General features: G+C 41.3%; 1 protein-coding gene across 2 annotated transcripts in view; it reads left to right on the top strand.

The window, feature by feature from the left end:
- Positions 1 to 15000, top strand: part of fibcd1b (fibrinogen C domain containing 1b) — a 387620-nt gene that overhangs the window by 245433 nt on the left and 127187 nt on the right. The window lies entirely within an intron of this gene.

Here is a 15000-nt window from a genome sequence, read left to right as displayed (position 1 = left end):
CAGCTTCAACTCTTCTGGCAAAGGCTGTCCACAAGGTTGCGGGTTGTGTTTATAGGAATTGTCCACCATTCTTCCAATGGTGAGGTCATACACTCCGTCTCCGATCTAATTCATCCCAAAGGGGTGTCAGGTTCAAACACTGATGACATCTATTAATCAGACAAGAATCAAGGAACCATGCAGAGACAGAGTTCAATTTAGCTCATGGGGAGAACGCATGGAGCTGCACACTTAGTCACAGTCTCGCCCTACGCTCTAAGGTTCAGCTGTCGCGTCCCTCTATTTATTCAGGAGTTCCACAGTCAACATCACTGAGGCCGCCTCTAAAAGGAGTGGTCACATATTTTATGCAAAGCAGGTCCAGTACGCACAATACGTGACGGAATGTGCTGGGGGCCTTGTGATTTCGCCTAGTCTCCGCTTTGTCTGCGTGCTGTCGTCTTATCTGCGTTGAGGTCCTTGTTGTCTCTGCTTCGTCTGCGTGCTGTCGTCTTATCTTCGTTGAAATCCTTGAAGTCCTTGGCTGTTAGCAGGCTAAAACAAAGATAACATCTGCGGCTGCGTCCTTGCACAGATACAAAACTTGAGCACAAGAGCTAATAACTATAGCAACGGACTTTAAGCATACTAAAGTTGTGTGATAATATACATACATGATTATTCTAACACTTTCTGTGTGGAGTTTGCATGTTCTCCCCGTGACTGCGTGGGTTCCCTCCGGGTACTCCGGCTTCCTCCCACCTCCAAAGACATGCACCTGGGGATAGGTTGATTGGCAACACTAAATTGGCCCTAGTGTGTGGATGTGAGTGTGAATGTTGTCTGTCTATCTGTGTTGGCCCTGCGATGAGGTGGCGACTTGTCCAGGGTGTACCCCGCCTTCCGCCCGATTGTAGCTGAGATAGGCTCCAGCGCCCCCCGCAACCCCAAAGGGAATAAGCGGTAGCAAATGGATGGATGGATGGGATGGAAAATGGATGGATGGATGGGATGGATTATTCTAACAGGGGTTCTATCGGGTTCAGGTCAGGACTCTGTGCAGGCCAGTCAAGTTCATCCACACCAGACTCTGTCATCCATGTCTTTATGGACTTTGCTTTGTGCACTGGTGCAAAGTCATGTTGGAAGAGGAAGGGGCCCGCTCCAAACTGGGAGCATGGAATTGTCCAAAATGTTTTGGTATCCTGGAGCATTCAAAGATCCTTTCACTGGAACTAAGGGGCCAAGCCCAACTCCTGAAAAACATCCCAACACCATAATTCCGTCTCCACCAATGCAGTCCGAAATGTAGCGTTCTCCTGGCAACCTCCAAACCTAGACTCGTCTATCAGATTGCCAGATGGAAAAGTGTGATTCATCACTCTAGAGAAAGCGTCTCCACTGCTCTAGAGTCCAGTGGCGACGTGCTTTACACCACTGCATCCCACGCTTTGCATTGGACTTGGTGATGTATGGCTTAGATGCAGCTCCTCGGCCATGGAAACCCATTCCATGAAGCTGTATGCGCACTGTACGTGGGCTAATTGGAAGGTTACATGAAGTTTGGAGCGCTGCAGCAACTGACTGTGCAGAAAGTCTTTGCACTATGCGCTTCAGCATCCGCTGACCCCTCTCTGTCAGTTTGCGGGGCCTACCACTTGGTGGTTGAGTTGCTGTTGTTCCCAAACTCTTCCATTTTCTTATAATAAAGCGACAGTTGACTTTGGAATATTTAGGAGCGGGGAAATTTCACGACTGGATTTGTTGCACAGGTGGCATCCTATGACAATTACACGCTGGAAATCACTGAAAGCGGCCTATTCTTTCACAAATGTTTGTAGAAACAGTCTCCATGCCTAAGTGCTTGATTTTATACACCTGTGGCTGGGCCAAGTGATTAGGACACCTGATTCTCATCAAATACTTTTGGCAGTATAGTGTAGATTCAAAATGCTGCTGCTCGAGTCCTGACTAGAACCAGTAAATATGACCATATTAGTCCAGTCACGGCACCGGCTTCCTGTTGCTCAGAGAATAGACTTTAAAACAGCTCTCCTTGTGTTACAAGTCTTGTCATGGTCTTGTGTCAGAGACATTTGAACCGCCTCCAGCTCTGAGAACCTCAGGGAGTTGGTCTCCTGCCGGTGCCTGGAGTCAGAACCACACATGGTAAAAACCGAATTCCAGTTGCATGCTCCTGGAATAGTCTTCCTGTAAATGTGAGACGGGCCTCAACTTATTTTAATTGTGCATATGACAACTGAAAGTATTTTATCTGCACTCCTTGATTGGTTGTAATTTTAATTAAGTCTGTTTGTTTTTATGATTGTATTTTCTGATTTTAATTCGATTTTTTTAATGTCCTGTAAAGCACTTTGGGGCTGATCCGGATCAACGTCTGGACTCCAGACATTTTTACTATTGGGAGATTGCACTTTCAATGTGCTGTCTAGTTTTTTTTTTAAATTCCATTTCATTTGAAATTGTAAAAAATACAGACCTAGTTTTATAAAACTGTTATATTTCTATGCTAGTCGGTGATATTTTTTTTATTTTTAGGTGTGAAAAAAAACAGACATGAATAGGATAGGGATAGGATAGGACAGGATAGGTATTTATTGTCATTGCAACAAGTACAACAAAACTATGTTTTCAGCACAAACCCGTTCAAGATTAGACAAACAAACAGTGTACAGGGTTGCAGGCGCCCCGTAAAAGGTGGGAAAAAGGTAAAACGCTGGGGAAGAAGAAGAGTAAAAAAATAGAATCTAGATTGGTCTCCTAAGGGGGCCTAGTCTGGAGTGGGGGAAAAAAACTCCATGCCATGCACACACAAACATGTTGGAGTTGGGACCCTGGAGGTCTACTGCTGCTATGAAACGCTGTCAGCCGTCCATCACCCCGAAGGGGAATCAACCTCCTGAAAAATTGTGGTGTGGCTGTTTCAAGATGCACAATAAGGAGGCACTTGAAGAAAAATGGGCTGCATGGTCGAGTCGCCAGAAGAAAGCCATTTCTGCGCAAATGTCACAAAGTATCCCGCTTACATTACGACAAACAGCAAAACAAGCCTCAAACCTTCTGGAACAAAGTAATTTGGAGTGATGGCTTTCTTCTGGCGACTCGACCATGCATCCCATTTTTCTTCAAGTGCCTCCTTATTGTGCATCTTGAAACAGCCACACCACAATTTTTCAGATAGTCCTGTATTTCAGCTGAAGTTATTTGTGGATTTTTCTTTGCATCTCGAACAATTTTCCTTGCTGTTGTGGCTGAAATCTTTGCTGGTCTACCTGAATCCCTAATTTTCCACTTCTTAATCAGCGTTTGAACACTGCTGATTGGCATTCCCAATTCCTTGGATATCTGTTTATACCCCTTTACTGTTTTATGCAGATCAATTACCTTTTCTCGTAGATCCTTTGACAATTGTTTTGCCTTCCCCATGACTCAGAATCCAGAAACATCTGTGCAGCACTGGATGAAAGATGCAATGGTCTGTCAGAAGCCCAGAAACTCACTGACCTTTTATACACACACATTAATTACAAACAAACAGGTCACAGGTGAGGATTGGAACCTTGATTAGCCAATCAAACCTATTTGTGTCAACTTTTCTGCATGTTATCAGATCAAAGTCACTGGGGTATGTAAACTTTTGATTAGGGTCATTTTGGTACTTTCTTTTGTCATTTTGATTTAAAAAGAGTAAACAGAGTTGTTTGCCAATAAATAGCTTCACACAACCATTAAGCATGAGTGGAAGAAAGGTTTTTGTGTTATCATTCATATTCTCTGAAGAATGGCCAAGAAATCATACATTCTCCCAGGGTATGTAAACTAATGAGCACAGAGAATATATAAAGTCACCAAAAAGGAATGGACAATGAAGGTGAAGGCAGAAGAGTGAGGAGTGTCCTGACCAGAATATCTACATCCCTAGATTTATTGTTGTAAAATATTATTTATCACATTGTAATAAAGATTTGATTAATTTATGATGGCTCGGGTGTGATTCACTACAATAGGGCCCCACAGCGCACTGGATTCCAGTTCATTGAAATACCACAACACTGGATATTGTTCAGTCAATCCAACGCCCTCGACGCAAATCCCATAGGGGTGATGGACGGATGGGCAGCGCCTGAGAGCTGCGGCCTGCCAGCATGACCCCGCACTCCCTCCCCCCTGTTGCTAGAGATCTCGAGATGTACGTTGTAATATGTATATGTGCTTTGCTATGGAGATTTTTTCCCACTCCAGACTGGGGCCCCTTAGGAGCCCAGTCTAGATTGTATTTTTTTACTCATCCTTCCCCAGCTTTTACCTTTTTCCCATCTTTTAAGTGGCGCCTTGTGGCGACCCATCAGCGTTCCTGTTCTGTAACCCTGTACACTGTTTGTTTGTCTAATCTTGAACGGGTTTGTGCTGAAAACAAAGTTTTGTTGTACAAACCCTGTTTCCATATGAGTTGAGAAATTGTGTTAGATGTGAATACAAATGGAATACAATGATTTGCAAATCCTTTTCAACCCATATTCAATTGAATGCACTACAAAGACAACATATTTGATGTTCAAACTCAACCTTTATTTTTTTTTTTTGGCAAATAATAATTAACTTAGAATTTCATGGCTGCAACACGTGCCAAAGTAGTTGGGAAAGGGCATGTTCACCACTGTGTTACATGGCCTTTCCTTTTAACAACACTCAGTAAACATTTGGGAACTGAGACGACACATTTTTTAAGCTTCTCAGGTGGAATTCTTTCCCATTCTTGCTTGATGTACATCTTAAGTTGTTCAACAGTCCGGGGGTCTCCGTTGTGGTATTTTAGGCTTCATAATGCGCCACACATTTTCAATGGGAGACAGGTCTGGACTACAGGCAGGCCAGTCTAGTACCTGCGCTCTTTTACTATGAAGCCAAGTTGATGTAACACGTGGCTTGGCATTGTCTTGCTGAAATAAGCACGGGCGTCCATGGTAACGTTGCTTGGATGGCAACATATGTTGCTCCAAAACCTGTATGTACCTTTCAGCATTAATGGCGCCTTCACAGATGGGTAAGTTACCTATGCCTTGGGCACTAATGCACCCCCATACCATCACAGATGTTGGCTTTTCAACTTTGCGCTTATAACAATCCGGGTAGTTCTTTTCCTCTTTGGTCCGGAGGACACGACGTCCACAGTTTCCAAAAACAATTTGAAATGTGGACTCGTCAGACCACAGAACACTTTTCCACTTTGTATCAGTCCATCTTAGATGAGCTCAGGCCCAGCGAAGCCGACGGCGTTTCTGGGTGTTGTTGATAAACGGTTTTCGCCTTGCATAGGAGAGTTTTAACTTGCACTTACAGATGAAGCGACCAACTGTAGTTACTGACAGTGGGTTTCTGAAGTGTTCCTGAGCCCATGTGGTGATATCTTTTACACACTGATGTCGCTCGTTAATGCAGTACAGCCTGAGGGATCGAAGGTCACGGGCTTAGCTGCTTACGTGCAGTGATTTCTCCAGATTCTCTGAACCCTTTGATGATTTTACAAACCGTAGATAGTGAAATCTCTAAATTCCTTGCTATAGCTGGTTGAGAAAGGTTTTTCTTAAACTGTTCAACAATTTGCTCACGCATTTGTTGACAAAGTGGTGACCCTCGCCCCATCCTTGTTTGTGAATGACTGAGCATTTCATGGAATCTACTTTTATACCCAATCATGGCACCCACCTGTTCCCAATTTGCCTGTTCACCTGTGGGATGTTCCAAATAAGTGTTTGATGAGCATTCCTCAACTTTATCAGTATTTATTGCCACCTTTCCCAACTTCTTTGCCACGTGTTGCTGGCATCAAATTCTAAAGTTAATGATTATTTGAAAAAAAAAAAATGTTTATCAGTTTGAACAGCAAATATGTTGTCTTTGTAGCATATTCAACTGAATATGGGTTGAAAATGAATCATTGTATTCCGTTTATATTTACATCTAACACAATTTCCCAACTCATATGGAAACGGGGTTTGTACTTGTGCAATGACAATAAAGACCTATCCTATCCTACCCTATCATATCATATAAGTTAAATGTAAGAACTTGCACACAAAGCAACACTAGAGGTGACTATAACCTAGTACGCATGCGTACTAGGTTACGCTGCGCCGGCGGATGGAGGGGTGCGGGGGGTCTTAAACGGTGGCATTGTTGTGTGTGGATTGCTTTACTTCCTCTTCCTTTGGACTTTTGAATGAGAAGGTAATAGTTCTTCACTGCTCCGTGTTTCTTCATATTGTAAATATTATTCCTAAACGTTCCTAGATACTTGAAAAGTTAACCCAATTTTGTAGTGAGTCTTATTCTGCGTTGTGTATTTAAAAAAAAATAAAAGACACTTCACCATGCCTTCGGTTCAGTATTTATTAGAAACCTGTGTTGGAAACATGAACATACTTGCCAACCTTGAGACCTCCGATTTCGGGAGGTGGGGGGTGGGGGCGTGGTCGGGTGTGGGGCAGGGCGTGGTTGAGGGCGTGGTTAAGAGGGGAGGAGTATATTGACAGCTAGAATTCACCAAGTCAAGTATTTCATACATACATATATATATATATATATATATATATATATATATATATATATATATATATATATATATATATATATATATATATCTACATCCTGGAAATATGCAAACAAAACTGTGTTTAGATAATTGATACTTCAAACTTGCATAAATAAATATTAAGGTATATAACATTACTTGGCTTCTGAGAGCTTCAAAATGTAATGAATAAAATGCTAAAGTCTTTGATAAACAAGCAATTATTTTAATAATTAAATATGGTCATTTTAAATGAATTATTAGGATAATTTAAAATTAATTATTTCAAACATGTTTATTTTAATGTATAATTCTAATGCCTGGATGTAATAAGGAGTCAGAAAAATTACAATTCATTTTGATGTTTTTAGCAAAATATAGTAAAAATGTATTTAGTTGTTTTTATTATTATTATTAATAAATATATTTATTTGTAGGTAAGATAAACATAATAATACAATGTATCTCTAGTCTGGATGATTTATTTCTTGTCACCCAGCTGTCCTCCCAAGGCTGTCCTCACTCAGGTCCGCATGGAGCTGTAGGGGGCGTGGCCTCCAGCTCCGGCTGAAAATCGGGAGATTTTCCGGAGAATGTTTGTCCCGGGAGGTTTTCGGGAGAGGCACTGAATTTCGGGAGTCTCCCGGAAAATTCGGGAGGGTTCGCAAGTATGGACATGAAACACACATACACAGGTCTCAACTTTCTGGCGGAGTGATATCTGCTCCTTCTCATTCAAAATTCCGAAGGAAGAGGAAGTAACAAACATTCATTCATATAAAAATAATAATAAATTAAATTACATTAACAAAAACGTTTTCTCACAAAATAATAATAATGCACAAATCCACATACCTGTGTTGGAAACATGAAACACACATACACAGGTCTCAACTTTCTGGCGGAGTGATATCTGCTCCTGTGTGAAATGCCATGTGTAAATACGACCAAACATTTCACACAGTCGACGCTCTACGTCTAAATAAACGAAATTGTGCATAAAAATTACTCAAAACAATATTGGGTTAAGTTTTCAAGTATCTAGGAACGTTTAGGAATAATATTTACAATATGAAGAAACACGGAGCAGTGAAGAACTATCCGAAGGAGGAGGAAGTAAAGTAAAAAAACAGCAAAGACACTTCCCGCACCGGACATCCGGTTCTTCAAAATAAAAGCGATACTTCAAAATAAAATATAACACCCTGTCTCGTTCACATACTTGCCAACCCTCCCGAATCTTCCGGGAGACTCCCGAAATTCAGCGCCTCTCCCGAAATCCTCCCGGGACAAATATTCTCCCGAAAATCTCCCGATTTTCAGCCGGAGCTGGACGCCACGCCCCCTCCAGCTCCATGCGGACCTGAGTGAGGACCACAGGGTGACAAAAACGAAATCATCCAGACTAGAGATAAATTGTATTATTATGTTTATCTTACCTATAAATAATTATATTTATGAATTTAAAAAAAAACTAAATACATTTTTACTATATTTTGCTAAAAACATATATAAATGATAATGATAAATGGGTTATACTTGTATAGCGCTTTTCTACCTTCAAGGTACTCAAAGCGCTTTGACAGTATTTCCACATTCACCCATTCACACACACATTCACACACTGATGGAGGGAGCTGCCATGCAAGGCGCTAACCAGCAGCCATCAGGAGCAAGGGTGAAGTGTCTTGCCCAAGGACACAACGGACGTGACTAGGATGGTAGAAGGTGGGGATTGAACCCCAGTAACCAGCTGGCACGGCCACTCTACCAACTTCGCCACGCCGTCCCAAAAATTAATTGTATTCTTATTTGTATTTTTTCTGACTCCTTATTACATCCAGCCATAGAATTATACATTAAAATAAACATATTGGAAATAATTAATTTTAAATGATCATAATAATTAATTTAAAATGACCATATTTAATTATTAAAATAATTGTTTGTTTATCAACAACTTTAGCATTTTATTCATTACATTTTGAAGCTCTCAGAAGCCAAGTTATGTTATATTCCTTAAGATTTATTTATGCAGGTTTGAAGTATCAATTATCTAAACACAGTTATGTTTGCATATTTTCAGGATATATATATATATATATATATATATAAATATATATATATATATATATATATATATATATATATGTATATGTATGTATATATATATATACAGGTATATATATATATGTTTGAAATACTTGACTTGGTGAATTCTAGCTGTCAATATACTCCTCCCCTCTTAACCACGCCCCCGCCCTCAACCACGCCCCCGTCCCACCCCGGACCACGCCCCCCATCCCCCCACCTCCCGAAATCGGGGGTCTCAAGGTTGGCAAGTATGCTCGTTCATTATATAGCGCAACAACATCACAATATTACATTGACACGGATAAGGTTAGGTGTGATTTACCCTGGAAAGGAAGTAAAAAGGTATAAAAACTGATTGTATTCACGACATTGACTTTATGATTCAAGGTGAAAATAGAGTTCAACTTGTGACTTTTCTCAAAGTTGGCCAAATACCTTTCAGACAAGGTTGCTCTATAAAAAAAAACAAAAAAAAAACAAAAGCAACTTACCTTCTAAACTTCACAGCTGCTCATGAGACAACCTCGTTTAGTGCCAAAGTGGTAATTTTGCTGGGGAAAAACAGCCGTCCAAAAAAAAGCTAAGCCTTGCTGAGACGTTGTTTCCTCGGGAAATTTGGCTTCGGCGTCAGCCTTTTAATGAGCTTTCACAGTTGTGTGTGTCTTTGAAAGCTCCCATCTCAGCCCCGCATCAGTCTGCCGGACTAAATGGAGCCTGAAGAAGTTTGTTTCAATGCAGCACACACACACAAACACACACATGCTCGGTCACGGTCAAGGTCCCGGACGGGAGATGTCCTCCTCAATCTGTACTTCAGATGAAAAAGCGCTCGCACTTTGGCGGCGAAATGTGCCGGCGGGGAGTTCATCTTGCTATGCGGGGCGCACTAATGTTTGCAAGGCAGTGTGTGCCGTGGGAGATAACGGCAAAGGGGCGCCGGCACCTTGTCAAGACCGAGGACATTCTTCATTTTGAGAAGGAAAACATTGTCTCCATAAAAAAAAAACAAAAAAAAAAACAATGGGCATGAAATAATCAGTTCCGGGGTCAAACTATGGTCAAAACATACAACTTTGTATTGACTGGTATTGTCAACACGCTGAATGAATACCAAAACAGGATGATATCACGTGAAGGTAAGTTGTGTTGCGGCTGGAACGAGTGTGGCACAAAATCAGCAACTGAGACGTTTTTCCTTAGTTTGTGTTTATTTCCTGTCAGCGCTCATATTTTGGTTCCATTTCCTGCTTGGCTCAATGAGTGCTGTTTCCCCTCACCTGCTGCTGATTGGCAGCCTGGCCACACCTATTTATGCCTGCCTTGCCCTCCAGTCAGGGCTCGATGATTGTTTTCCTGGTTCCTGTTGTACTATTGTAGTCGTGCCATCTCTGCATCTTGGGGTTCACCACCGTATAGCTCGCTTGGTAGAGCGGCCGTGCCAGAAATTTCGGGGTTCCAGGTTCGATCCCCACTTCCGCCATCCTCGTCAGTGCCGTTGTGTCCTTGGGCAAGACAGTTTACTCACCTGCTCCCAGTGCCACCAACACTGGTTTAAAAATGTAACGTAGATATTGGGTTTCACAATGTAAAGCGCTTTGAGTCACTTGAGAAAAGCGCAATATAAATATAATTCACTTCACTTTACTTCAGATTATGACAAGTTTAGTTTAATTGATTTAGAACCCCAATTTCATTAGCCATCCTTGCCGGGGTCTAAAGACGTCTAAAACCTCATGACCAATGACCTTATTCATTGTGGTTTACTTGACACATGAAACGTAACAAAATGAATAGAATACATTAGAATATATTTTTATTGTCATTGTACATTGTACAACGAAATTGCAAGCAAACTAATTTTTTTGGGGGGTGCACTACCCACTTCAGCCGCCAGATGGCAGTAGAGTGTCGCATATCTTTGGCAATTCCAACTTTGACCACATCGCAAGGCACTTTCCATAATTTTCAGCAGACTGCATTGTAGAATGGCGGTTGGTAGAATGGCCGTGCCAGCAACTTGAGGGTCTGTTGCGTCGACCAGCTCTTCCTCCCAGGGAATCTAAGTTACTGGCCAATCCCAAGTTATTTCGATGACATATATGCTGAGTAAGAAGGACCATCAAGACAGAATAGGAATATTTTCAAGTTTTACTAAAGCTTTAGGACATCATCTTAACCAATACATTCATATCGGCTACTCTAGTTGATCCGACATTCAAACGGAAAAGCCCACTCCTTGCACACAAAGAAAGCCCCCATGTCCCCCTCGCAACACTGATAAGGAAAAAAAGTAGGGGTAATAGTTCACATTCCAAGGGTGAAGACACTAACCAGGCATCTGAATTGTCGAAAGAAACTGGTAGAATATACAAAGGAAAAGTACTAAATGCTCTAAACATGGCTATGTAAAAACAAAGAACTCTTAAATATATATGCATCCTCCACAGGTTCCAGGTTCGACCCCCGCCTCCGCCATCCTTGTCACTGGCCGTTGTGTCCTTGGGCAAGACACTTTACCCACCTGCTCCCAGTGCCACCCACACCGGTTTTAAATGTAACTCAGATATTGGGGTTTCACCATGTAAAAACGCTTTGAGTCACTAGAGAAAAGCGCTATATAAATATAATTCACTTCACAATAATGCTAATACAGGAATTACCATTCAGTCCCAAATCTGAACAGACTATTTACCACCGTCAAGTTGAAAACCAAAGAACAGATAAAAAAAGTGTACAAATATTCTTGTATAAGTATGTGGAGTCTCAATCATTTACAAAAAGGTGTTTGGATTTAAAAAAAAGTAGTATTTATCTCCACAGCAGCGTTCTGTGCCTTAGATGAGTTTGACAAGTCGTGCATGACGGCGCTTCAGTGGCCTTTGTTGTTATCGTGTAAGCCAGTCAGTCTCTCTCTGTAGATCTGAGGCCACTACCAAAAAAAAAAAAACAACAACAAGAAGAAGAAAAACGGAGGCTCAGGTGGCGTCTGAGTATCCGGGCAGATCTAAGAAGGAACTTGTGCAAAGAGAAAAACAAAAAAAAACCCGACCTTTGAAGAGAACCTGAACGAGGCAGCGGGCTACTTTCCTTTTCCCTCAGCTTTTGTTGCTCACACGGGGTGTGCTATTGTCTCGTCACCCCCATCATCGATTGCCCTCTGGGCAAATATGAAAAATGGATTCACGCTCGCCTGCAGTCTGCAGAGGAACTTTACTGCGTGCAGCTACCGCCTCCAGACTAATATCGCTCAGCTGTGTTAAACACCGTTTCTGTAGACCACGTCCTTATTTCCCTTCTTTGCTCTTCACGTTGCTCTTGTGAACTACTATTGCCCCGACTTGCTGCCTTCTTTCTGAGGAGAAATGTTGCCGCCGTCTTGTACAAAACCCAAAACCAGTGAAGTTGGCACGTTGTGTAATTTGCAAATAAAAACAGAATACAATGATTTGCAAATCCTTTTCCACTTATATTCAATTGAATAGACTGCAAAGACATGATATTTAATGTTCGAACTGAGAAACTTAATTTTGTTTTGCAAATAATCATTAACTTAGAATGTAATGGCAGCAACACATTGCAAAAATGTTGTTCACAGGGGCATTTTTACCACTGTGTTAAATGGCCTTTCCTTTTAACAACACTCAGTAAACGTTTGGGAACTGAGGAAATCAATTGTTTTTATACTTTTCTGGTGGAATTCTTTCCCATTCTTGCTTGATGTACAGCTTAAGTTGTTCAACAGTGCAGAATGTGGCTGGGCATTGTCTTGCTGAAATAAGCAGGGGCGTCCATGGTAACGTTGCTTGGATGGCAACATATGTTGCTCCAAAACCTGTATGTACATTTCAGCATTAATGGTGCCTTCACAGATGTGTAAGTTACCCATGTCTTGGGCACTAATACACCCCCATATCATCACATATGCTGGCTTTTGAACGTTGCGCCTATAACAATCTGGATGGTTCAACCCATATTCAATTGAATGCACTACAAAGACAAGATATTTGATGTTCAAACTCATAAACTTTTTTTTTTTTTTTTGCAAATAATAATTAACTTAGAATTTCATGGCTGCAACACATGCCCAAGTAGTTGGGAAAGGGCATGTTCACCACTGTGTTACATGGCCTTTCCTTTTAACAACACTCAGTAAACGTTTGGGAACTGAGGAGACACATTTTTTAAGCTTCTCAGGTGGAATTCTTTCCCATTCTTGCTTGATGAACAGCTTAAGCTGTTCAAAAGTCCGGGGGTCTCCGTTGTGGTATTTTAGGCTTCATAATGCGCGACACATTTTCAATGGGAGACAGGTATAGACTACAGGCAGGCCAGTCTAGTACCCGCACTCTTTTACTATGAAGCCATGTTGATGTAACACGTGGCTTGGCATTGTCTTGCTGAAATAAGCAGGGGCGTCCATGATAACGTTGCTTGGATGGCAACATATGTTGCTCCAAAACCTGTATGTACCTTTCAGCATTAATGGTGCCTTCACAGATGTGTAAGTCACCCATGCCTTGGTTAATAATACACCCCTATACCATCACAGATGCTGGCTTTTGAACGTTGCGCCTATAACAATCCGGATGGTTCTTTTCTTCTTTGTCCACAAATTCCAAAAACAATTTGAAATGTGGACTCGTCAGACCACAGAACACTTTTCCACTTTGCATCAGTCCATCTTAGATGAGGTCAAGCCCCGCGAAGCCGGCGGCGTTTCTGGGTGTTGTTGATAAACGGCTTTCGCTTTGCATAGTAGAGTTTTAACTTGCACTTACAGATGTAGCGACAAACTGTAGTTACTGACAGTGGTTTTCTGAAGTGTTCATGAGCCCATGTGGTGATATCCTTTACACACTGATGTCACTTTTTGATGCCTGAGGGATCGAAGGTCCGTAATAGCATCGCTTACGTGCAGTGATTTCCCCAGATTCTCTGAACCTTTTGATGAAATTGAGGAGCCTAAATTCCTTGCAATAGCTGGTTGAGAAATGTTGTTCTTGAACAATTTGTTCATGCATTTGTTCACAAAGTGGTGACCCCTCGCCCCATCCTTTTTTGTGAATGACTGAGCATTTCATGGAAGCTGCTTTTACGCCCAATCATGGCACCCACCCGTTCCCAATTAGCCTGTTCACCTGTGGGATGTTCCAAATAAGTGTTTTAATGAGCATTCCTCAACTCTCTCAGTCTTTTTTGCCACTCGTGCCAGCTTTTTTGAAGCATGTTGCAGGCATCAAATTCCAAATGTGCTAATATTTGAACGTTTTCCAGTTTGAACGTTAAATATTGTGTCTTTGCAGTCTATTCAATTAAATATAAGTGGAAACGGATTTGCAAATCATTGTATTCTGTTTTTATTTACCATTTACACAACGAGCCAACTTGGGGTTTTGTATTAAAATAATGACATAATGTTTTTTTTTTTTTTTTTTATGAGATTGTGTTTATGGAGAACCACGCAGAGATTTTTTTTTTTTTTTAAATCATATTTGGGTTGTTAAGTAGAAATAAACTCTTTTGTAAAGTAAATTTATACAGCCGATATGGGCATCTACATCAACAATATGATTTGCCTGAGAAGCTGAACAGGACAAAAAATAAATAAAATAAAATAAATAAATAGATAAAAATAAATAAATAAAATAAATAAATAAAAACACAATACAAATTTAAAAAAATGTTAGAAAAAAATAAAAATAATAATAAGATAAAAAAATAAAAAACTAGAAATAAACATTATCCGCCGGTGACAAATTGCTGATTTTTCCAGCTGCAAAACGCGGCACCACATTGTACTCCAGCTCCCCCGCGGAGAAGTGTGACTTGATAGTGCTGACGCAAGAGTCTGACTGACAGCCTTTTACACAAAGCGCACTAAAGTTCAGCTCGATGAATCTGTGACCAAGGCGTGATGGATGGCAACGTCCGTGGATTTATTGCTGCAGAGCAGCGAGCATGGAGTGAACAGCTCCTACTGCAAACCTGCTTGGCCTCTCGTCTTGAACTATTTGCGACGCAGCCTTTTCCTTTATCTCCGCAGCTGTGCAAGGTGGATTTATTGTGCACGCTGCGCAATATCAGTTTGACACCCCCACCAACCCCCAGAAGGCGGACAATCAAGGGAATTAGGGGTGACACAATGTGCTTGAAGGTTGGGGGGTGTTATTGATGTCGCACTTTTCAACTAAAGCTCTTTCCATTTTGCGCCTCGTCTTTTTCATTTGTTCTTATTTACTCGTGCCAAGTATTTACATCCCCAGCCAGGCTCGGGGTGAGGTGAAAGCGGCCGGGAAACAACCACACACACCCGGAATTGAACAAAACGTTTGCTG

This window comes from Nerophis lumbriciformis, linkage group LG11, assembly GCF_033978685.3.
Source record: "Nerophis lumbriciformis linkage group LG11, RoL_Nlum_v2.1, whole genome shotgun sequence".
NCBI lineage: Eukaryota > Metazoa > Chordata > Actinopteri > Syngnathiformes > Syngnathidae > Nerophis > Nerophis lumbriciformis.
Note: the sequence above shows the minus strand (reverse complement) of the source record. Positions and strands in the feature narration are given on the sequence as shown.